This window comes from Schistocerca serialis, unplaced genomic scaffold, assembly GCF_023864345.2.
Source record: "Schistocerca serialis cubense isolate TAMUIC-IGC-003099 unplaced genomic scaffold, iqSchSeri2.2 HiC_scaffold_1362, whole genome shotgun sequence".
NCBI classification, from domain to species: domain Eukaryota; kingdom Metazoa; phylum Arthropoda; class Insecta; order Orthoptera; family Acrididae; genus Schistocerca; species Schistocerca serialis.
Window position 1 is genome coordinate 23,020,782 of NW_026047583.1, and position 26,999 is coordinate 23,047,780.

Consider the following 26,999-nt stretch of genomic DNA (forward strand, 5'->3'; position numbering starts at 1 on the left):
CTCACTTCTTTTACATGCATGGACTTACTTGGCATGCACAGCTGATCTTCTTGTCTGGATAGCTGGCTCTATGTCAGTCTCTAAAATCTTCATCTCCAAAGAATGATGGTAGTTAAGGAATATATACAGGGTGATCCAATTGAAGTTTTGGATGAGATTATCTTGAAAACTATACATTGAGTAAAAGTAGTGGGTAAGAAGAGTTCATACGCTCAAAGGGGGACATCAAATGATACTAGGCGTAACCTCCAGCCCATGCCCCATTGAGTTGGGCAGGGGGCAACTTTTAAATCTTAAACAGAAACATCCATTTTTATTCCAGATTTGAATTCTCCATAAAAAAGTAATCAACTTTTGTCTGAATCAGTTTTTTAAACCATTGACAGATGACACTGAAATAGAGAAAAAAGTAAAATTAGGGAAGAACTCTGATTTATCTAGAATTATCCAAGAAAGACGCACAAAATCGATAAAGAATGTGTACCAATTGTTTTGTTATGCCAAATTAACCTATTTTTGTACAAAATGTACTGTATCCTACTTTTAGCATTACCCAGGAACGACAACACGGATGTAGTGGAATGATGTTCCCATGGGTTGCTTCATTAGTGTGAGTCCCCTTACCTCTCACAATTTGAGGTGCTTAATTAATGAAATTAGCCACAAAGAAATTGTTGAAAATTATCCCCATTTGCTTCAATGCATAAAGTCAACTGTCTGCAAAAGTTGTACACAGTTTTGAGCAGCACATCCTGTGGTATGGCTGCACATGCTCTTTGAATGCATTGCTCCATATCGTTTCAGGTTGTGGGCTGTCTTTCATAGACAAAATTTTTTTAAATAACCCCACAAGAAAAAATCAGATGTTAGGTCTGGTGAACATGGAGGCCACTGAATTGGTCCTCTGCGTCCTATCCACTGACCAGGGCACTGTAAATTTAAAATGTTACACACATTTTTAGCATAATGGGGAGCTGCTTTGTCCTGTTGGAACCACATTCACTGTCTAGTTTCTAAGTCAACATCTTCCATTAGCTCCAACAAATCATTGCAGAGAAGTTGTAAATAAGATTCCCCAGTGACATTTCACCCAAAAACATATGGTCCTATCAAGTAACCATTTAAAGTTTCACACCAGACCATTAACCACCATTTGTGTTGATTGTCAATACTGGTCCCCTGTCAAACCACACTGGCACAGACCCATTGACAATCATGATGATTTTAATTTGCCATTATCTAAAAAAATCATTGTCATCTCTTGTGATTTCCAAGGCCCATTGGCAGAAATGCATGTGTATTTGCATATCTTTCAGCATTCATGCCTGTGTCAGTGTGATATGATAAGCATGATATTTATGTACCTTCAAAATCCTCAAAACAGTCGGGTTTGGTATTCCAGTTTGTCTCTGAATCGCATGACTACTAATTTCAGGATCCAGTTGAACACAGGCGAGAATGGTATGGGTAACAGCGTAATTTTCATTGTATTTACAATGACAAGTTGGATGGTGCACATATTCATTATTCAAAACTGCTCTCAACAATCTCGAAATGTTTTTGCTTGGATGTCGTCTGTTTGGGAAACGATCGGCATACAATTGCGCAGCTGCATCATAATTGTTATGACATTCACCTATAATTAACATCACATGAACAGTCTCTGAAGGAGGATAGTGAGCCATGTTTTGCTAAAGAATAATTTACTTTAGTCAGTTGATGTTTATGGTTCACAATCGGAAAGTGAAGTGACGTCAGATCACAATGAATCGACCTTTATACTGAGCAATAGTTCGCAGTTTGGCGATGGTAGCACCACAGTCGGGTGAGTAATGGTATTGTGAAGAGTTCCCTAACGAAACTTTAATACCATTCCGCCTCCCTCCATCAAAAATTGTGGCGGGTGGGATACATTTTGTAAAAAAAAAAAAAAAAAAAAAAAGCTTAATTTGGTGTAATGAAAGAATTGGTGCACATTTTGCATCAATTTGATGCATCTTTCTCTAATCATTCTAAATAAATTGGAGTTCTTCTCCAATTTTAAAGTTTCTTGATTCCAGTGCCATCTGTTAATGGTTTAAAAAAATGTATCAGATGAAACTTGATTATTTTTTTATTGAGAGTACGAATCTGCAATAAAAAATGGGGTTTCCATTTAAGATTTAAAAGTTGCCCCTCACGCAAGGGGGTGGGGGATGGGGGTCACATGCAGTATTATTTGATGTCCCCCTTTGAGCTTATGAACTCGTCTTACCCACTATTTTTACTCAATGTATAGTTTTCGAGATAATCTCATCCAAAACTTCAGATGGACAGTTCAACTTTCATAAAGAAAAAAATAATCAGTTCACACATAAACATTAGACTTCTTGTAAGTCATCTGTATCATCTCACATTAGACACAAATTAAGATACATTTACCACATAGTTGATTCAACAGCCACTGAAATAGTGAACAAGTCTTGCCTCTAGTACATCTGTGTTAAAAGTTGCTAAAAAGCTTTTTCAACTTTATTGTAGTGATGAAATAAACAGTTAAGTTACGAAACAGCACAGAACAACACAGAAGTTTCTTGGGGCTGCTGTGTTCTTTCATTACAATTTCCTTGACATGACCGACAAGTGCTGTTGGTTCCATTCGACTGCCATGTCTATGGTCTTCTCACTACACACTTTAGACCTGCACACACAGCCGGGTGACACACAGTAGATAGGCTCTCTCACACTTATATTTAAAATATCATGTATTCGAGAAGGTAGAAGGCCGAGTGGTTCTAGAAATTATGCGGAAATTCTCTAAACACTATTGGTGATATTAATGTAAAGTGACTCAGTCCACATCATTAAGAAACTAAGTAATTGCAGTTGATGTTGCTCTGCACTTGACAATTAAGAATTCAGCATTTTTCACTCTGTTATTGACTCCCCACTGCACAATTTTGTGGCAAGATTTTGAAATTCTGTCCATTTTCACTTTCTCAATGTGCTCCTTTGTTTTTGCATGTTAAATTAAATCTTTCTTACGCACATTGAGACCAGTATTAAGTACCCACAGAACGCCTTACTGTTCTGCCAGATTGATTGGTGGCTAACCATTCTGAAAACAAATAAAAAAGTAAACCAGCTTTTACAAACATTTATATAACTACAAATGCAGCAAATGTTGTGTAAGTTTCCTTTTTCATGCTAGCATATAATGAGATATTTTAAAATGTATTTATGTATAGCTTTATGAAATTAATAGAATATTTCACAACACAAACAACAGTTACATTATATCCACTAAAATCTATGTTGTTATAAAATTTAAAACTAAGCTGAAATGGAGCATTCAGATTTTAAAATCAGGAAGGAGATCTAAACTCTAACACTAATGGCTTTGGACGACAATTTAAGTGCAAAATAAATATACTAACTTGCGCTTCTTTTATGACATGACTTACTTGACATGCTTGGCCAACCTTCCTTGCTGGTTAGCCTGCTGCTGCAAACTCTTTCATTTTCTTCTCTAAAGTATGCTGCTAGGTACAGGAATTTCTTAAGACATGCCAATTTCATTTGCTTAAACTATCGACGTACATTTGAACTTCAGACACATTACAAATCTCACTCTTCATATAAATATATACTGCTTTGTAATCCTCTCATGTCTCCAAACGTTAGAAACAAAGTAAGCCAACTTTCTCTTATATGTAAACTAAACACCATGTCTAGTCTCAACATGAACTGTAATACACGTCTTCCCTTCAACAAGGCTAAGACAAAAGTTTTCCTCAAGAGTACCTTCTCAACTGTTCTCGTTATGATAACAATGGTAACTGACACAACTAGCACAGAATAACATAGAAGCTCAATGACTCATCTGTACACTTTCATTCAGCCTTCCACTGATTGCCCGACAATTACTTGTCATTGACATTAGACCCCTGTGTCTATGTTCTTCTCACAAATGAATTTCAAACCTGCACACATAAACATGTGACACACAGTAGGTAGGATTCTATCATTCCACACTCACTTCTAAAATATCATGTGTTCAAGAGGGTAGAATGCTGAGTGGTTCTAGAATGTATGCAGAAATTCTCGAAGCACTACATAACCTTGCTCTGAGCTTTGTAATATCCAACAATGCCTTTGCACATGAACTTAGATGTGGTATACAGAAAAGCAGGCTATAATGAGAAATACCAGTAACATAAATACATTTCAGTAGAGGGTCAACTTCCCCATTCTTGGCATACTTTTGTACGTACTTCCTTATCTTTAGTAGCCATTGTGTTTAATAAAATAATACATCTACAACATAAAACATTTGTGGACAATTTGAACTCTTGACTAGAGTAAAAATCCTGCTTACGTTATGTCATATATCAACACAATGATCGATAATGGACCAAATTACTGATTACAGCACATGACATAATTAAATGCAGTGAACTTGAGGAATTCCAGACCACCAGATGACATCATATAGAATCGAGTATTGGTTTTAACTAGAACCCTCTTTAAAAAAAAAAACATATATTTAATATTCCCCGTAAAAACCTACCTGACTCTCTCTTCTACCCTACATTCGCCACTGAACAGTGACCCCCCCCCCCCCCCTCCCCCGCCACCGCATGCAAATCTTAGGGGTACCCCACATTGGCAACATTGATGAAAAATGGTGGTAGAAAATAACCAGTGACTTAAACTGAGTTAGTGTTATATTTCAACCACTTTGTGCAGATGTTAGTTTGCCCAGTTTTTCACCCTTTTATTGAAGGAGCTTCATCATTTTTATGCACATTTGATGCACCTGTTTGAGTGGTGTTACAAATGTGAGAGAGAAGAAATTTATATTTCTTTTGAAGGTAGTTAATGTTCCCAGAGAAATTGTCAACTTGTGGTTTATGGAACACAAGAGCCCACACAATACTTGTCAATTTTGGAGTTCTTAAAAAATTTCAGGATAATATTTTCTAAAACTGTAAAAAAATGTTTTCCTGTGATTCTCTTCACTTCATTAAATCTCTGAGCAATTTTGAGACTTGCTGCTAGATCAAATTCTGATTTCAGAAACTTGTTCATATCGATTAGCACTGGATGACTGTCAAGGTTTTTAATGTGTTAACAAATTATTTAGCAAATTTTCTGGAAAATGTGGGTTCAAATCCCCCCAGATTTTATTGGCAAGTAATCTGCCACTTTTCAAACCTTTCAGGTGATCATGAAGTGGGCTGCTTAATACATCATACATGTCTGCAGCTTATCTCAAAATGAAAATTAAATGGAAGACAATTTATCACTATTTTCCTCTATGATCCCTTCTCCCCTTGAATTTTGTAATTCATCATGTCTTCTGACAACAATAAAAACACCATTGCAAAATTGTTTCCATAAATCAGCAAACTGACAATACAATTTTAGCTTGTTACAACAATATTACATAATTCAAGACATAAAGACTGTACAGTAGCACATGTTGGCTGTAATACAACATTTTTGGAGACAGCTATCAAAACATACTAAAAATGTTCTGAAAGCTAATACAAATTTTTGAGATTTTGGATATTTGATATATTTAAACAAAAAATAAGCATGCAGATTTAAATACTATACGTGATGATCTCCAATGTCATCTGACATGAGCAATGAAAATTTTTCGCTGCCAGCAAAACTCACTCAGTGGCTACACTGCAACTAAGTTTTGTGTTTTTACTCCAGGGGGCAAGCATTTAAAATATAAAGTTTAACCTATGCAATGTGGTTGGTTTCTTAGAAATTTAAATGTTCACTGTGACCCACCTTTTGGGATTACCTCATCTTCCCCTATATGAATACAAGAATACTTGCGCTAAGGAGGAAAAGTACCGTTAGTCACAAGGAGTGAGAAATTATGTAAACTGTAGTGCAGGAGTGGGCAAGAAACCTGCTTGTGTGAGGTACACTTGCACTTGAGCAGGCACCTGAGTGTGGCGTGCATACAGGTGTGCCAGGCAGCTGCTGTCTCCCTCCCCTCCCCCATATTCTTCCCTGCCTTCTCCATGGTGTCTTATTTCCTAGCTGCATATCACTTGAGATCCAGCTTATTTAAGTACTGCAAGTCGAATTTGCAATGAAATTAATGTCAGAAACAATATTTCTACATACAGACTAACTCCACAACAGTTATATAAATTTTCATCAACTACTTTGCTCTTAGCCACAATACATTAATTGTTATAACCGTAAAAAATTTGTCATAGAGTTATGTTGAGCGAAACATTGCCATTACTTTCACAGACTCATGATGAAGACAAGTAGGCTAATGCTGTGGAAAGTAGATCTATTAATTTCATTTGCAAATTGTCAGGAATGTCATCTACAAAAGTAGAAAAAGATCTCAAAGCAATTCGAAAGCTTGGGATAGATTTAGCATATCCATAAACCACTTAAGTTCCTCTTTTATTGTACTAATTAGAGAAACATAGTCCTTGTCATTCTTTTCATGGTCAGAAGATAGAATAGGGAGATGTGCTGCAGCCTTTGATGAAGGCTGTCTTTGCCACACTGCAAGTTTTCTTGTGACAGTGTCTATTACTCCTCACCAATCTCTGAATATGGTCCAGGGAGTAATTTTTCACAGGGACGTTATCCTGTAAACTGATGAGGAACTCCCAGCTAATCTGGAGTGGGGTGATGTTCATTTTATTTGACTTGTGGAGGAGGCTTGCAAAGGCAACTGCACTGATGTTGGCTCCTTTACTCTGCCTTCTGAGAGGGATACCCTCCCAGAGAAGATCAAGGTCATGTGCTACAGATGTGACATGAAGCCATATGTCCCTCCATGTATGCGGTGCTTTCAGTGCTTGCATTTTGGTCATATGTCTTCTTCTTGCCATACAGGGGACCCTTTGTGTGGTGACTATGGCCATCCAGTCCATGAAGGAATCCCTTGTATTCCAACTCCTGTGTGTGTCAATTGAGCTGACCACCACTCCCCTAGGTTGCTGGATTGCCAGCTTACAAAAGAGAAAAGAAGATCCAAGAATACTTGTCTCTGAATCACCTGTCATATGCTGAGGCCCACCGAAAGTATGAGAGACTCCACCCAGTGCCACTATCTTCAAATTTTGCCTCTGTTACTTCATTTCCTCCTCCTCCCTTGTCCTTACCCCTTCTCCTTCCCCATTTCCCCAAACCCCCCACCCCCTGCAGTTCCAACAGCCTCCCATCAGGGAGTGGCTCCCCCTGCCCAGCCAAAGAAGTGCCCAGTGCCCCATTCTTCAGCATCAGATGGTGATTGGGCTCCTTTCTGGGATTCCTCTCCCCAGTGTCTCTCAGGCCAGACGACTCTTACCACCACTCAGCCACGAAGTGCACCATCTGTGCACCCCAATGTCACCCATTCTCTTTCAGTTCCAGATCTTGCAGAAACCCGTACTCCCCCTGCGTCCTGCCCTCCTCCACCTCAGAAAAAGAAGAAGAAGAAACATAAATCCCAAGACAAGACACCAACAGTGCCCCTGGAGGTGCCATCTTGCCTCTCGCAACACGAGTCTGACATCTTATTCATGGATATCACCCCATCCTTGCAGGTGATGACTAGTGACTGACCTCCTCCCCAGCTTCTTCATGTCTACCTTGTACTATTCCCACATGATCATCCAGTGGAATTGCAAGGGATACTATCATCACCTACCAGAAATGCAACATCTTGTCTCCTCCTATTCTGCGTTCTGTCTTGTTCTTCAAGAAACACATTTCCGTGATGGAGTGTGATCAACATTTCGTGGTTACCTGGTGTTCTGTTGGAACCGTGCTGGCTCTGGGGTAGCATGGGGTGGGGTCTGCACATTGGTTCTCTCCGATCTCATTAGTGACTGGATCCCCTATGTACCAACTTGGAAGCGATAGTGGTTTGAGTGCAAACAAATCTGGCAATCACCATTTTCAATGTCTACCTCCATCCAGGTAGGCCAATTCCTTATGTCTACCTTAATCCAGCAACTCCGACCACCATTTCTCCTCCTTGGGGACTTCAGTGCCCACCATTCACTGTGGGGGAGTGTTACTTCAATGGGTAGGGGTACCCTAATTGTCCAACTTATCACGGACCTCGATTTGTGTTTCCTCAATGATGGTTCCCCTACTGACTTCAGTGCCACCCACTGCACCTTCTCTGCTATCAATCTCACGATCTCCTCCCCTGCCCTGGTGGCTTCCCTACATTGGTCACACCATGATGACCTTTTTGACAGTGACCACTTTCTGGTGATTCTATGGTTCCTCTGCTGATACCAGGCAGACAGGCCCCCATGTTGTGCATTCCACTGGGCCAATTGGCCTTTATATATGTTTGCTGTGAACCCCCCTCTCAAATTCCTTTGATGCAGTCGTGCAAGGCATCTCTACCACTATTCTCTGCTGACACTGCTGTCCCTCTATCCAAGTCCCCCACGTTGTCAACCATTACTGTGGTGGATCAAGGAGGTTGCAGTTGCTGTCCAGGTCTGCCGACATGTGCTGCAGCGGTTTAAGTGACACCCTTCACAGACCAACCTCCTCACTTGTAAGTGTCTCCATGCTAAGGCTCGTTAACTTATTAAGTGGAGTAAAAAGGAATGCTGGAAGCACTATGTTACCTCTCTGGGGACTTACACCTGTTCATTGCAGGTTTGGTCCCAGGTCTGTAGGACTCTGGGCTGCCAGAAACAGTCAACTGTCCACTGTCTGAACCTCCAAGGTGCTATATGCACTGATCCATTGGTCCTCGCAAAAAACCTCATGAAATACTTTGCAACAGCATTGTCATCCTCTTCCTACTATACTACCTTTCTCCAGCAGAAACACAGAGTTGAACAGACCCCCTTCTGTTCCATCCCGCACCACATTGAGCCCTATAATGCACCGTTCACTGAATGGGAATTTGTGCAGGCTCTTATCTCTTCACAAGACACGGCCCCAGGCCTGAATTCCATGCACAGCCAGATGATCCTACACTTGGACATTCCCCAGAGGCAACAGCTCCTCAGGGTCTTAAACCACATTTGCCTCACTCATGCTTTTCTGTCACAATGGCAAGACAGTATAGTTAGCCCTGTCCTTAAGCCCAGGAAAAACCCAGTGTCTCTAGTTAGACTAATTGGGTGGTAGCTGTCCAATGTACTTTGTAAACTGATCAAAAGGATGATCAGCTTCAGATTATGTTGGGTACTTGAATCTCAGGACCTTTTGTCCCTGTATCAGTGTGGCTTTTGGACAGAGCGACCTCCGAATGGTCGTTTATCCAGATTGGAATCAGCCATTCGACAGGCTTTTACTCACCGCCGGCACCTTGTTGCCATCTTCTTTGAACTATATAAGGCATATGACATGGCTTGGCACCATCAAATTTTAGTTGCCCTCCGTAACTGGGGCTACCGTAGTCCCCTTCCAATTTTTATCCATAAGTTTTTATTTCACCAGCTCTTCTGGCTTTGAGTTGGCATTTCACTCAGTGCCCCCCCAGATTCAGTAGAATGGTATCCACAGGGTTCTGTGCTAAATGTCACACTCTTCCTCATTGCCATCAAAATGGGCTTGTGACCTCTGTTGGGCTTCTGGTTACACCGGCATTGTACATTGACAATTTTTGCATCTGGTGCAGCTTCCACTCAGCACCTTGGAGCTGGTGCTTAGCAGATGCTACAATCCGATGGGCCTCTGCATGGTCCACCACCTGTGGCTTCCAGTTTTCTTCCTCCAAAATGTTCATTGTGCATTTTAGTCATAGACCCACAGTACACCCCGATCCAGAACTTTATTAGTGTAACCAGATCCTAGATGTTATAACACAGTCCCCTTTCTTGGACCTTATTTCTGACAACAAGCTGGCATGGCTGCCCCACACTCACCACCTAAAGACTACATGTATGTGGAAGCTTAATGTTCTCGACCTCCAGGCCCACACATGTTGGGGTGCAGACCATTCCACTCTTCTCCATCTTTACCATAATCTAGTCTGGACATGAGCAGAGCATGGTAGTCGGGCTTATGGCTCACCAGCTGCTTCCACTTTGAAACTCCTTGACCCTGTCCATCATTGTGTGGTGAATATGGCTATTGGTGCCTGTTGCACTAATCCTGTTGATAGTCTCCTCACAGAAGTGGGGAGTTCCCTTCTACACATCCAAAGGTGCCAAATACTTTTTCTTACACAATCACAGTTTGCCAATTCCCTGACCATCCTGTGTAACCTGGGCTCTTTGTCAATGAGGAATATCTCCCTCCTGTCTTCTACTGGCTTCAAACACCATCTATTTCTGAGATCATGTAGTGTGTTCACAGCAGGGCGTATAGCTATTCAGAGAGCCCTCCTTTTTCTTTCTCAGGCCTCCTTCCACAGTGTTTTAATTTGTTCAGACTCCATGAGCAGCCTGCAGGCTATTGACCAATGTTACTCTTGTCAGCATTTGGTGTCTACTATTCATGACCATCTCTCTGACCTTGAGTGTGCTGCCTCTTAAGTTTTCTTTCTCTGGATCCTAAGTCATGTGGGCATCCCAGGGAGTGAACTGGCTGACTGATTAGAGAAGCAGATACTTACCCCCATTTCATTTCCTGATTCCAACTGTGGATATGCGGATCTACGTTAAATCTCTCTTTGCTTAAAAGAGGAATGCCCTCTGGAGTGCTACTGCTATTAGTAAAAAGCTCTGCACAATCAAGGAGTCTACTGCAGTATGGCATTCTTCCTTCCACTCCTCTCAGAAGGAGTCCACTGTTTTATGCCCTTTACACATTGGTTGTACCAGGCTCACCCACTGTTTCCTCCTACATAATGACCCATGCCCCACAATGTGGTTGTCGAACCAGACTGACAAAACAACAATATCTCGCATATTGTTGGAATGTCCCCCCCCCCCCCCCCCCCCCATCTCTTGGCCCTTCGTGTTAAGTGCAGTCTTCCAGATTCCTTAAATTTAATATTAGCAGACGATCCATGGATGGTTGAACTGGTCCTCAGTTTCTTCCATGGAAGTGGTTTTTATTTCCAGATTTAAGGTTCTACTTTAGTCTTGGTGCTGAGGCAGGTTGGTTGTGGTTGGGACTTCTTTTACAGTCTTCTCGGTCTGCGACCCCACACAGTCCCCCCACCCCCACCCCTTTTCCCAGTTTTTTGGTTTGATCTTACCTTTTATGTTTTAATGTGTGTGTTTGATAATCATTATTTTATAATTTGATTCCCCTGACTGGATCCGTCCACTTTTAGCAGACCCTCTTTCTTCTGTGACTCACTTTGGAGTCACAGACTGATGACCTTGCCGTTTGATTGATTGGTAAACTGAGAGGGGTTATGGAACCAATGAATTAATCTGGTGGAGATGCCACAATAGAAAAGTACTAAAGAGTGGGTCACACTAGTGTTATGTACTCAGTCTTCTTCATGGGTAAACTATTTTTTGAAAATTCTCCCAATAAAAAACAGACCCTTCATCTCAACGCACTATAAAACTCTGACACTATGAAGTTAAATTTTTTATTTTTTGACATCTTTTACTTTAGTCATCAGTTTCTTCTGCCATTGGCTATCTCCTTATCTCCAAATGTCAAAATAAAGAAAAGAACAACTTACATTGAGACCTGAACAAGTGCAAATATTTTCACTAGGTCTACTGTAGAGTTCCTACAATGGTACCAACACACATGATTCATAATAATGGGAGGCATTTGGTGAATGGATGCATTGTCAACTAAGCAGAATATTGTAAATCAGGGAATTACATACATAAAGCTAAGTGTGCTTTTGCTTCCCTACATTTTGCACTAGATGTGCACGTGCTTTATTACTTTCACTGTTAGTGAATAACTGCTTGAAATGTTGTTACAATATTTGTCTATTATATAATTTTTACAGTCGAATATTGCTTTATACTGGACATGCATATCTTGTGCAATGAGTAGAGAAGCAACAGTACACTTAGTTGTATGAATATAATTCCTTGATTTCTGCTTTTATGTTTAGCTGAAAATGCACAAACACCTGTTCACCAAATGCCACCCATAAATATAACCATATGCATTTAATACCAATTCACTAAGCTTGAAAGTAGACCTAGGGAAAATATTTATACTAGTTTCAAGTCTTAATTTTGACTGGTTTCTGCCTGGAATGACGATCTTAAGATGCTACATTAGAGAAGAGGAAAGTTGATATTATTTCATAAAGTGATTCTCTGAAACAAAAAAACAAATGTTAACAGTAAGTCACGCCTCAAACAGATGTTTTGTTCAGAAACTCACAGTATTTTGACAAGTGTGGTGGGTAAACCTTCGTAAAACACAAACTAGAAGGGGTTTTGCATTGCAGGTGTCAGCAGGGGTCGTACTTTGCACCTGTGATGGTTTCCTGAGATGACTGAGACAGCAAGGTAGCACATCTTGAAGTGGTCAATGTCATTCCATACATTTTGTTGACATGGTGCACAGCAGTAGTTCCAGTTCAGTCTCTGCATATCTTTGGCATCCTCCCAGCATGGTGTGTCGATGGCTGTTTGGCTATTCCTTTGCAAGGGTGGCCCATAATGGCTCTTCTGAGCACCCCCACCCTTTGCAAACAGAGAATTGACCAAGGTGCATTGTCAGATTGTCATGTGGCCAAACATAGTGAGAAACCCCACTGATGTGTAGGGGATTTGGTGCATCAGTTGAAACCTATCTTGGGCTGCCAATCCCCCAACTGGGTTGACCTCAAATGCCTCCAAGAACTGACAGATATGCATCTTCAACTTGTTAAAAGCACAGGTGGCAGTTGCGCTCCTGCACCACCTATAATGGTTTGAAGTCGTGCTGCTGGCTTATCGCCCATCAGCCCACCCACCTAAGCGTGCTCCTCAGGCATTTCTCCGAACTGCAGTGTTGCCTCCATTGTGTGCACTGCGCCAGGGACTGGTGGGTGTATTCGTATGGATAACAGTTCACCACTGGAATGGAGGAACCCCTGAACCATCCTGCTGACAGCATTGCTCGCAGCTGGCGGTCGAGTAGGTAGATTCTGCATACCTGGGTGTAATCTTCAGCACACTGCACTATAGTGAAAATTTCATTCTGTAAATGTATGTAAATTAATCTATACATGTATTGACATCTCTGCTTAGAAATTACACAATCACCATTTGCCAATTCCCTGACCATCCTGTGAATGGTGTCCTCATTGCAAGTGAGGGCTGTCTCCCTGGTGGCAGCCTCCCACAGGTGGGATTGCTGGTTGGCATGTGTCGATTACATCTATCAGTCTATAGAGAAGGCCTTGTCTCCAGACAGTACCATAGGCTGCTAATAGATTGATGCAAGCCAAAGAGGTTTTCATCTTCTGAAAGCCCATTTCAATGTGTGCTGTGAGGGTGTGTCGAAATAAATAAAAAAAATTATATTTATTGGTTTTTTGAAAAGAGGAAAAATTACGGATATGGAACTTTAGAGTTTTTGAAAGGCTTTTTTTTTACGGATTGTATTGACCGGCTTGAATGCGGACAAATTCAGTGCTGCGTGAAATATGGCTGTACTATAATTTACCATTCCAATTAATTACATTTTGAATTCTACGTCATTGTTGATTTAATCAGAGTTCTCACCTTAGACGTAGAATTAGTCCTTCTGCCACAATATTAATTCATCAGTCGCCATCAAAGTTCTTCTCTTTGTTGACCGTGTGTATCTTCCTAAGTCGGCATTAGTTCACTTCACGAAGACGGTGGAAACCAAGGAATACAATGCTACGTTGCTTTAAATAATTTTCGTAACACTTCGATACTTCTCACTATTTTTTTATTCACAAGACAATAAGACTTGCTCTGCTCATCGCACAAACCATAATTACCAACAATATGGCTGCCTTTCCGCACAGTCCAAAAATTACGTCCATCCTCCACGAGGCAACAATCGAAAGTGTCCCTTAGCTCCTTGGAGTATGAAACAAAAGAGAATCCAATGTGAACATTACAAAGATTATAATCTACATGCCTCTCAATTCAATCTTTGGCGCAGCTTTTAAGGTAGTGTATGTCTCTGCGTCAAACTGTGTCATTACAAGGGCCAGGACTGAAACCACACAGATTCGTTTTGGGTGAATGCCAGCTTGTTCTACAGTGTTGTTTGACCAGTCTTGCAAAACAGTACACGTTCTAGAAGTTTATGGATGACACTAAGCAGTGCAGTGGGACAAAAGCATTACTTGGCTTTGGGAGAGCAGTCACCTTGGTATGTTTAAGTTCTTGGGGACTGTTTCTCATCCGCAGTAATGAGGTGACCAATTTTGCTAACCATGTTCAAATTTATTTACCAGACTTGATGAGAAATTTTGGGAGTATGTGAACTGAGCCAAGAGATTAAATAGGTTTCTGTCCATTATTGATACTGCAGTCTCTTCAAGGGTTATGTCACAAATATTTAGTGCCCTAGATGACTGCTGCTTTTCTATCTTTTAGCTCCTGTTTAGTCTCTCAGTGATGTGCTTTTTCAGATGTTTTGACCATGTGTGAAGCGGAGAAAATGTTCTCAGTTGATGGGGCTGCCTACAGCTCCGCCTAATTTTACAGCAGGGACCATGCTTTCTGGTGACACTTAAATATGGATGGAAACTACTCAGATGATAGGATTTTACTTTGTGCAGTATCCAGGTGCTGTGTCAGTTAATCAGCGAACTGTAACCACCACTTTGAAAACCATTGTGGCGTTCCTCACATTTCTCGTCCCAGCCTTGAATATATCCTTTCTGATATCCTCAGAACAAACACTTGTTAGATGTTCTGGTAACTACATGTACAAAACTGTGGCAGATATAAGCAGGATGAGGAATCCAGTCAGATATTTATCATGGAAAGCATTCCAATCAGCTTTTTTTTTAGGTACATTCTGGATTGAGGAATTAAGGTCATATTAAAAAGATGCATGTTAGTCACAGGTTTGTTTTGAATGTTGATATTCTGGTTACTAAGAGATTGTCAATTGTCATTTTTATATGTGTGTTTAAATACTGTTGGTCTATCCCTAGGAGATAGAGGATCTGAGGACGCTAGAAAATGAAGTGCCATATGTAGAAATCAGGACATTTCCTATGTATTTTTGTATTTGAGGTCAGCAGAGTAGTGACAGCAGCAGAGGTAGCCAAAAACATGTGCGCCATGTATGGAGATAATGCCACTGGAGAGAACATGGCAAACAAATGGTTTTCTCATTTTGAGGAGGATCGTTCTAACACCTGTGACTTTTCAAATACAGATAGACTTTTGGGGGTTGAAGAGTGTTTAAACACATTACCCCCCTCCCCCCATGATACACTTCAGTGTACATGAAACTGGCAACTGTAACGAACTGTGATCATTCCACAATCGTGTAACATATGCATGTATGAGAAAGGTTCAAAAATGGAGTGTATGGGTACTGTATGATCTAAACCAAAATAGCAAAGACCAGGAGTGGGCATGTGTAGAAAACACTGATAATTACTATTCTGTCTTGTTAATGCTTTTTTTATACCAACATAAGGAAAAAAAGGAATGGTTTAGTGCAAACAAAGCAACTCCCAGCACAAAGACATGCACACATCCACAAAAGATGTTGTCCATCTGGTAGAACAAGGACAGTGTGGTGTACAATGAATTGCAGATGCAATTCAATGACAGTGACCAGGAAGACTGCATGAAGTGATGACAACCCAACTCCTGTACAGTTTTTTTGGCAGCCTAGCAGAATACAGGCAGTATCAAGTCATTTAGCCCTCACTTCTTTTACCTGATACTGCACCCTCAGTTTTCTCCCTCAGGGGCTCACCACTCTTTGGCGTGTATGTTCTTGGCTATCATAGGTCCCCAGCCTTTGCAGCATCTTTACCCTTCTGTGTTGGATATCCTTCCTCTTGCTATTCCTTTTCGCTTCCCTTGGAGAACATGTCTGGGATGTTTCTAGGAATGTGTTCTGCAGTTTCAGTAGCTGATATGTCTCACTCTGTTTTTAGTTCCTTTTTTTCTTCCTTCGATCATCTTCTCCTGTCCTTCCTCTGCTTCGGTGTTTGAGACTCATTTTCTTCTTCTTCTTCCTCCCTGTGTGATCCTGAAGGCATCTGTCATATAACAGATGACTGGGTAGTGTGTAATTCCCAGCACTGGGTTGGCAGGTTTCACGTGTACCCCCTGGTACAGACCAGGCCCAGGGAGGGTTTATTGCCTGAGTTGCTACCTTCCCAAATTGCCAATTGGTCCCTCTGTCAGGTGATGGGGAGGTGTGACCTGAGGTCTGAACAATCACCTAAAGCAGGTGAGCCCCAGACTGAGGGAGGGAGCCACCAGTTAGATGAAGCACGTCTTTGGATATGCTGGCAGTCATCTTCACAGTTTGCATCTACTAAATGTAAATGGAATGAAGCTCCTGATTCATAGACCCTTCCAGATACACCACGGTTCTTCATGGTTTCATGTACTGAAGATGGCCAATCCTTTGTATCAGTAAATCAGTTTCTTATTCAGAAAGGTGTTGATGCAGTTGCTGGCCCTGCAAAATCCTGCTCTCATTTATGCAATGCCACTTTGGTTTTGCAAACTGTGTGGGGTTCTGCAAGTCTTAAGCACAACTACTTGCTGCTTTGCTTCTCCACAGGTATCCTGTTCATGTTGAGGCCCATAGAACTCTGGATTCCTGCCTCAGGCAGACTAGTGTAAATGACACCATGGGAAGAATTCAAATATCCCACACTGGAATGTCTTGTCAACACCGAGCCAAATGTGTAACCTGTGGTAGGGATGTGTACGAGAGCAATTGCCCTTCTCCTCCTCCTCCTCCTCCTCCTCCTCCTGGATGTCTCAACTTCAATGGTGACCATGCTGCCTCCTCTCAAAATTGTCTCATGCATCTCGATGAATGGGGTGTCCTGGAGGTCCAGGTAAAGGAAGAAGTTGCTTACCTGGATATTGCAAGTTATTGGCTAGTCTCAAACCACGTGTTCCACCATCTGCTAATTACAGTACTGTTCTTGCTATGTCTTACTCCATGAAGGACATGGCCACAAAGGCCTGTGACATCAAACTCAGCACTGAGTTTATGAAATCACCCACCATCCTGACAGCACTGCCGTCTCCTCATACAACTGTGCAACAAGCCACCAAACATTGACCTACCGGGGTGAAGTCATGTACTACACAACTGGCAGGCCAGGAAGGACTGAAGAAATACACACAAAGACCTACTACATCCCTCCAGCCAACAAACATCAGTCTTCCTGTGCCAACCGGGAAGTCTACAAGAAGTCAAAGGCAGATGGTCTTCTCCTTCACCAAGTCTGATATCCTCTTAGACGGTGTTGCCAGGTGATACCCTGGCCCGGCTGCCTGTGTTTCTCCGGTGTGCACCACCAACCATTTTTCAGCACTGGATTCCGCAGGCTCACAGAAGGAGCCTTCTGACACTTCTCCAGACCTCGTGGCGCATGATCCTCCTGCCTCTGTGCCTTGTAGCGGCAAGTCTTCGAAGGCTGACACTTGGCAGCCACCAAAGTGAGACCCTTTCATTTTTTCCCCTCATGATAGCTTTCCTTCAATGAAGTATTTGTGGTCTTCTATCCAACAAAGAGGATTTATGGCTGCTCTTAGAATCACAATGTCCACTTGTTCTCTGCCTCCAGAAAAAAAATAATAGCATCTCCATGACCCATTTGAGCGCTTGCATTTCCTTTCCCCATAGGATGGCATTCCACCACATGGGGGAGTCATGCTGCTCATGCGGTATGACATTCAGAGTCAACCCATCTCCCTGACTACCCGCCTTCAAGCTGTTGTAGTTCACCTTTTCTTTCCTCACTTGATCTTTTCCCTTCATACCGTTTACATCCCTGTGTCATTTGATGTCACCAGGACAGACTTCCTACTGCTTATTGGGTAGCTGCCTCACCGCTTTCTGCTCCTTGGTGACTTCAGTGTGCACAATGCCCTTTGGGGTTCACCCAGAACCTGTCAGACAGGTGCCCCATTAGCCAACCTTCTCTGTCAGTGTAACCTCTTCTGCCGTAATGCAGGAGTCTTTTCAGAGTCCACACACACATATTTCCTTTTGTACCTATCCTCCTGCACTACCCATTTGCCCATCAACCTGAGGCGGTCTGCTCTCTGACACATACTCGAGTGACCATTCCCCCTGTACTATTCCTTTACTGACTCTTACCCCACTTATGTTCACACCCAGATAGCAGCTTACTAAGGCTGACTGGAGGCTTTACTCCTCTCTGCAACCTTCAATAGACAGCGTTTACCCAGCTGTGATGACTAGGTAGAATATCTTAGAATATTCTGTGGCGGTAGGTTTAACATACTGTTCCTTGCACTTCCTCTTTACCACGCTGTGTCCTGGTCCCTAGATGGACTCTGGCATGCCGCAATGACAATTACACATGGGGACACACACTCCACATTTTTACCGTCATCCTACAATGACAAACTGTGTTCACTATAAAAAGTTCGGTGTACAGTGTCATCCTGGTTTCGGGATAGTGTAAAATGAGCTGGATTTCATTCACTAGTTCTTTTAACAGTTCCACTCCCTCTTCCATCATGTTGACCAAGCTCTGATAGCTCTATGGTACTAATAGCCATAGCCCAATTTCCGGCCTGACAGTAGCAAACGATGTCATCGTGCACCCTATTGCAATCTCCAACGCCTTGTGCCACAATTTTGATGAGATTTCGAGCTCCTTCAACTATCACCCTGCCTTCCTCCATCGAGAATGAGCAAATGCAGCTCGGGCAATACTCTTCTCTTCTCAGAATCTTGAGTGCCTTAACTATGAGGCAGCTAGGTCATGCTCTCACTTCATTCGAATCCCCCTCCAGGGCCAGACAATGTTCACAGTCAGATGTTGCAGCATCTTTCTCCTGCTGGAAAAGCACTTTCTCCTTCATCCATGCAAATGTGTGGGCAGAGATCAGATTTCCAATGCACTGTCATACCTATGCCTAAGGCCTGTAAGGACAAACACCTTCCTTCTAGATACCACCCCATATTCCTCACCAGCTATGATGGAAAATACGATTCATGCCTGGCTGGTACGGTGGCTCGAGTCTCACAATTTATTAACCACTGCAGAGTGTGGATTTCAGTGTGCAGTTCTGCAGTTGACCATCTCGCAATATCGACCAATGTCATGAATTGTTTTCTGCCAAAATCCGACTGTGGCAGTGTTTTTCGATTTGGAGGAAGTGTAAGATACTTTTCTGGAGGACAGGTATCCTCCATACCCTCTATGCGTGGAGCTTCCATGGCTGCCTACTCTGTTTTCTTCAGGAACTCTTAAGAACAGGACGTTCATTTCACCTTGTTGGATGCATTTATCGAGGAAAATAGTGAGCCTCAAGGTCCTGTCCTGAGCATCGGCATGTTTGCTGTTGTCACTAACCCTATAATGGCCCGTCTCCCACCAGACTTGTCTGGCTTCTTTTCATTGGCGAGTTTGCCATCTATTGGGGTTCTCCATGAACTACAGTCATTGTGCAGTGTCTCCAGTGATGTCTCAATTGTCTTCACTCATGGAGCATCAACAGTCACTGTAGTTTTTCCACTGGCAAAACCATTTATATGAATTTCTGGCGGTACAATTTGTTTCTTCCACCATCTTTACATCTTCAGCACGTTGCTCTTCTGTTCATTGAAGCTACAAAATTCCTGGGGCTCATGCTCCATAGGAAACTTTCTGCATCCTCCCACATGTCTTACCTGGTCCCTGAATGTCTTGTGTGTCCTCAGTGGTACTACCTGGAGAACAGATGGGACCAGTACAATCGGAGGAGTACATTTCATTGTCTGTTAGAAACTGGAATATGGATGTTTCGTTTATGTATCTGCACGTCCATCCTTCTCATGCCATCTCAGTACTATCAACTGACATAGCATCAATTTGGCCACTGGTGCCTTCTACATTAGCCCAGCTGAGAGTCTGCACACAGAAGCTGCCAAACTACCACTGTCCTACGACCGTGACTTTCTCCTCAGCAGATATACATGCTGTTTGTCTGCCATACGTGGCCATCCATCACATGCCTCTTTCTTCGAAGACTCTTGATCGTCAGTATGAGTTGCACCCTTCATCTCTGTTACCTAGTGGAGTTCACTTTCAGCTCTTGCTCCAGCAGCTTAACTTCATGCTACCTGCAACTTTTCCACAGAATATAAACCCTTCACCAGCTTGGCTTCGTGTGGTGGAGTCTGCAGCTCATAGTGTAGTGGTTAGTGGTGCTGCCTCTGAATCACGGTGTTGGAGATTTTCTCTTCCAGGAACTGGGTGTTTGTGTTGTACTCATCATTCCATCATCATTCATGTAAGTGGTTAGATTGGACTGTGTACAGATTGGGGAATGTGTACAGGTGCTGATGACAACACAGTTGAGTGCCCCACAAACCAAACATCATCAGGGTTATCATCATCTTCATCAACTTCATGTGGCGGCCCGTGTTCATCTTTGCCTTTATTTACTTCCTAAGGATACTATTCCAGCCTTGTTCTATCGCCTTCAATTTCACAACCTTCGCACGGAACTTCACGATTGTCAGTACAAGTGTCATCAGTGTACACAAAGATACTGTGACAGGTGTGCCTTCATCATTGGTCCTGACGTTTTTCGATATCATCTTCCGGTACAGTGCTCAGTATTTACAGCAAAGCTGTTCGCCCTGTATCAGGCCACACAGCACATCTGGTGACACAGGCTTTTCAATTGCGTCATCTTCTCAGACACTGTGCCCTTTAAAGCCTCTGTGTTCTGTACAATGTCCATCCATTAGTGCAACTGGTCCAGGAAAGCTGTCACATGCTCATTCTTGATGGATGATGTTTATGTGGGTTCCCAGTCACCTCAGTGTGACAGGAACTAGGCCACTGACGATGCTGTCAATGCTGCAGCCCTTGTACCTCAACCCACTGGTTCTTACATTCCCTCCAATGATCTGTGTTGCTGTCTGTCAGCTGTTGGTGTCACCACTGGTTCTCCCTTCATGGGAACAAGCTGCAGGTTATTAAGCACCTGTCAGTGGGTTGGACGACCTCCTCTCGGCCCTCTCGCTGCAAGATCATTTGTTAAGTCGTGTTAGCTATCAGCCATTTTAGTGACTGGTGTCGACCGCACTTTACTTTCTATCCATCATAGCAATATGGCGAAGGCTATTTAATGTTTAGTTCATGAGCTTCGTTTCTCTATGGAGTATTTTACAGAACTTTCAAAAATGGCTCTGAGAACTATGCAGCTTAATATCTGAGGTCATCAGCCCCCTAGAACTTAGAACTACTTAAACCTAACTAACCTATGGACATCACACACATCCGTGCCCGAGGCAGGGTTCGAACCTGAGACCATAGCGGTCAAGCGGTTCCAGACTGAAGCACCTAGAGCCGCTCGGCCACTCCGGCTGGCACAGAACTTTCTCCATGACCCCCCTTTTTTTTCTTTTAACTATCTTCTATTTTGTCGATTGGGATTAATTGTAATCGTTTTTAACTCCTCTCCTTGTCGTCATGTTCTACAGTTCTGACATGAGCACATGTGCCCTGGTTGTTTTTGAGTGACAAAGCAAACAAAATCCTCAGATTTTCACCTTTTGCGCCATATCAAACCATTTTCTTGGAATTTCCTGTCCTGCTGAAAATGTGCTCCGAACATGTCTCAGAGACTTATTCACCACAAAACCACCTGTTATTTCTGCAGCTGCCAAATCAAAAAGTTACCCCAGGGTTGGCAGACTATTTCAAATGGTGAAGGATAATATATTATTGACTAAACTGGTATGTATGTCTCTTAGGCAGCAACCCAATAAATGGAATACTTGTGCTGATTGGTTCTAAAGCAGGCAGTGTTGACTAGCAGGGAAATTTGACAATATTTTTAGTCATAGCGACCAAACGTCGGCTTCCATCAGCAGTGACTAAACATGAGTCTGGCTGGTTCTCATGTTTCCAAGCCACTGAACTGGTGGAACTGGCATCTTTAGCACTGAAAGTAAAATAGGTGTTCTTTCCAACTGCCTAGTTTACTAAGGCTTCCTTGTATTGTTCAGATATTCTACGCTGAGTGAAAAAATAGCAGCAACAAAGAAAAGTTGTTAGACATAAACGAAAGCTGTTAGTCATGCTTCAACATTTGAAAGATGTCTGTTCAGATTTTGCTCTACTCACATAAGAGATGCACTAGTAATGCGAGTATGAGGATGCAAATCACGATTGCTTCAAACAGACACTGTTGTGTTTGAGAGTGTTAGTTTCTTTTGAGATTGGATGTGGGGTTAGTAAAGAATGTTTGTTGGGCCTGTGATCAACGTTTGTCCCAGACACACTGGCCCAACACCTGGAGTTTTTGTCTGGAATGAGACTTCGTATGACAGCAGGAGCACTCTCTTGGTTGCCACACGAACCCTGACGTCATATTTGTATGTCAGTCCGGTGAGTCCACATGTTGTGTTGTGTAACGTTCCCTGCCAGCACACACACTATTAATAAAATTAAATGACATTTAATTGTACTACGTAAGCCTATGAAGCAATTCGTATGTATTGCAATTGTTTAACAAAAAATATTATTTAATTTTGTATAAATGACATTCGTTATTATTGTAATATTTTCTGTAATAATATTCTCGATGTATTTATGATTGTAATATTTCAATACTCATAATGTAGTTGCAAAGTATGTTAATGTCTGCAATAAAAAAAATAAAAATAAATGTAAAATGCAGCCACAGAGGGCAGTAATGTTGTAAGATTGCAAAGAGACATTGACGATCGGCAGTGGTATAAATAGGAATACATAATGTGCATTCTTTGTCATCTTCATCGGGAGCTGAGAGAGAGAGGAACCTGTGACATAGCATTTTATGAATGAGTAGACTTCTTTTGTCTGTATCTATCTTTAGCCGCCATTAGAGGAGAAATTGCAAAGTAATGTAAGTTTAATTATTGTGATGGTCTAAATACATTATAATTTATCAAAATTGTGTATTACTAATGTAAATTAGCTTGCCCATGTCATCTATAATATTTCTCTAAAGAATTTTCAGCATTTTTAGTGATTATCGTTGGTGTTGCTGGGCTGTGCCGTGACCGAACGATTTGCACCGGCGGCACATTTAAAAAATTGTTCCGCTGAAAAAATTAACCAAACCCGTAAATCGGGAGCAGATAAAATTAGCAGTGAATTACGAAATACTTTTCTTTTACAGCGATCCTGAGGCTTACGGAATTTATTACTGGTTTTACGTTTGTGCATTAATAGGCGGATGATTAATGTTGAAGTTGTTAATCTGTTGGTTCTTTCAATTTCTAAAGCAAATAACTTAAACGTATAGTGAAGTGTGTTTTGTCAATGATAATTAAACGTTCAGGTCAGCTTGGCAATATTTAATCATTTTGTGTTAACAGAGACAGTCTTGTGTTCCATAGCTAATGATGGGAAAGAATTCAGTAAATATTTTAAAAAAAACACGGCATTTAGAAAATCTGTGCCAAGGCCGAAATACGTAAAAAAAAATTTAATTTATACAATTTTCAACTAAATGTTCTTAATCAGTTAATATGAATTTATCAGCATGAGAGTGTTGCTAAGATTCACGTAATTTTAAATGTGCTTAATTCTGTCTAAATGAATTTTTATTACCACACACAAATAAGGGGTTCTACAACAAAGTTCGTACTGAAAGAGCAAATAACAGAAATATTTAAAGCAACATTTCTTCCCTATTTTCAAATCCATTTTAATTTTATTTACATAATAAATACATAAATAATATTTTTTTATTTTATTATTTCATTAAATTGGTGCCCAATAATGTGGGGTACAAATAAGCAGTGGCCACAAAATACCAATGAGATAACTAGGGAATTATTGTAGTTGAACTTTGTTGGAGAACAATTAATAATTTTTTCATGTATTTTATGTATTGCCTAACCAATATTGTATGGTAATACCTGTATATGATTTTTTGCATGAGAACACTATATACCCAGAAGCAAGCTGAAGAAAAGAGCTCATTATATCAAAAAATTAATTACCTACCACAATACCAGGGGGCAGCTGCACCCAAGATAGATCACCAAAAGGTAAAGCTACAGTGTAGTTGTCGTGTGGGTAGTAAAGTAGCCTCAGTGCGGTGTTCTCGGATCATTAGTGGTGTGCTTGTTGTTATTTTTTTTTTAAATAACAGGACATTTGAGTAGTTAGTCATTGTAGTATGTAATAAGTGTGTTTCAACAAATGACCATTTCGTGTGTGACTATGTCAGTGAAACCTGAGTGTTAGGATATTTAGTTCAGATGTTGTTTCTTTTGTTGACTATGGTTAGATTGCGTAGTCAGAAAAATATAAACATGGATAATGAACAACAGTTAGCAAGCAGTGATACTGAGTTAGAAAGTGGGGCACAAAGTAGTGTTAGTGGCGTAGTTCAGGAAGTACAATGTGATAATCTGGGGGCAGAAGGGCAAGAAATGTTGCCACTGCCAGCCAGTGATTCAGTTGAAAGTAGAATTACTGTGCCAACTACAAGCACTAGAGACGGACCAGGGAGTGGTGAGGTGTCAGAAGTGCAATCATTAAGGGTTATGTTCGAACACATGCTCAATTTCCAAGCTGAATTTGCATGTATGCTAGCAGAACGTGTTAGTGAACGTGATGCTAAACAAGCAGAGCGTGATCGATGGCAGCATGAGAGAGACTTGCAGTTAGTGCAATCTTTGGAAGCTATACAAAGTGAGATTGTTAGTTTGAGACAAAACTATGAAACCATACCCAAAGTGGTGCAAGAACTGAGCAAAAGAGTAGATAATATCCAGGTGGCTAATGCCAGTATCGTAGATGAAATTAGTGTACTGGCTAACAGGTGGGATAAATTAGAAATTGACACAAGTCAAGCAATAGAGCAGAAAATGTCCGAACAGGTGAACAAAATTGAAAAGGAATTTACAAAAAAAAATAGACGAGAAGGAGCACGACGCAATTGAGGCCAAGGATTTGGGCTCGAGTGCGGAAGCGCAGGACATGAAAAGGGCGTTGCACGCTGTGGCAGTGGAATGTCAACCGTCATCTTGCGGAGCTGGAAAACAGCTTGTTGCACGGCGATGCACAGGCGTGTGTCATGCCAGGCAGGTCCAACAATGATAGGCATATAAATACAGCAGTGAAAAATTGTGACTGCGAGACAGAACAGGCAACCAATGTTAGTGAAACAAACAAATGTCACTCCAAAATAGTGATTGAAGAAAGCCTGATTAAAAATTGACAGTTTCAGATATTTACAACGGAGTATTTATCAAGGGATTTAGAAACATTTTGCTTAGCGTTTGGAGTCATACACAGAAAATACAGTTCGTTATGTCTTACATACAAGGAGATGCTGCATTATGGCCAACCGAAGCAGCTGACAGTTGCGACACATATGAGCAATTGGAAAAGATATTCTTGGCCAAATATTGGTCAACTTGAATTCAGGAGAGATTACGGAAAGAGGTATATAATCCAGAGCCATATTCTCCATGATTAGGCAAATTTGCGAAAATATTTTGAGAAATACATTAAAGACCCGTTACTGGGACGAGCAGATTTCATCCTGGGATTTGATCAGACTATTGAAATCACACTTGCCGATACACGTAAAGGAAAAACTTATACACATACCGGAGAACGACATGAAACATTTCTTGTCTGTTCTGGACTCAATTGACCTGATTCAGGAGGATGTTAAGGCAGCCTCTGAACAGGCTAGAAGTAACAGAAACAGTTACAGAAATGGTTGAAATAACACACCTCCACCAAATAATGGAAACGGCGGAGGTAACAATAGGAGACAAGATTATGTACAAAACAGGAATAGAGGTAGAGACCGGGAAGGCAATAGTCTGCCGGTGAACAATGACCAGAAAAGGAGATTCGATGACCGATATGAAACAGGCCCAGCAAGCAATAATAGATGGAAAAATGCCAGGGGGCCATGGAACACCAATATCTATAACGATGCAAACCGAACTTGGCCACAGAACCAGAGGCCCAGTCCGGACCAGCAAAACAGTGAAAGATATGACAATAACTGACCGCCACCACAAAATGTGCCAATTGCGCAACCGTGGCGGCCGACGCAACACAACTTACACATAGTGGAGGTCAGCGACACAGAGCAGCCCCACCCATCCACCAGTAATAATCCAACAAACTAGATTCAGCCGAGATACGCTCTCCATCGTCGGCTGAGGTTTGGAGTGAGAGCAGCCCGACACAGAATAAAACATCGGAAATCTCTATCCTCAGGTATAAAGACAGGGTGGAGATAGGACCTGCATTAATAACTGAACCTCCCACGTGCATAAAGGAGCACAAAGACAAAGTACAAGTGATAATAGAGATAAAAATTAACAATATTGATGTGCAAGCAATCGTAGACACAGGTGCTACTGTCAGTGTCATGAGTATGGACTTATTCAGAGTACTGGGGAAAGAAAAGTGTATGCTGACTTTTCCTGTGAACAATTGCAAAGTCACTGGAGCCATCAGTGCACAGCGACAAATAATTAAACTCCAAGTGCGGGTAGAGATGTATATAGGGGGAGAAGCCATAGCGTGCTCGTTCCTGGTAGTAAAGGGTTTAAAAGTAGCCTACATTTTGGGGGTAGATTTTTTGAGAGAAAGGGACACAGTAATCGACCTTTCTCGGGGAAAATTAAGTTTGATGAATACGGGTAGGAGGATAGAATTGTCCATGCTCAGGTCGGAAGAGGTACCTGTGCCTAATTGAAATGCTATTAACATAAAATGTAGGAATCAGTGGATACTACATTTAGACAATCATTTTCTAGGACAAAATCTCAATTATCCAGACGTACAAGGTGGTCAATTAAAAGCAAATGTGGACGCACTTGTGAACAAAGTATCACAGTCCGAAAATTTGAACTCAATGCAACAGCAGTAATTGGTACAGTTATTATCTGACTATGCAAATGTATTTTCTAAATGACCAGGAATTTTTAAGGGATATCAATACAATATC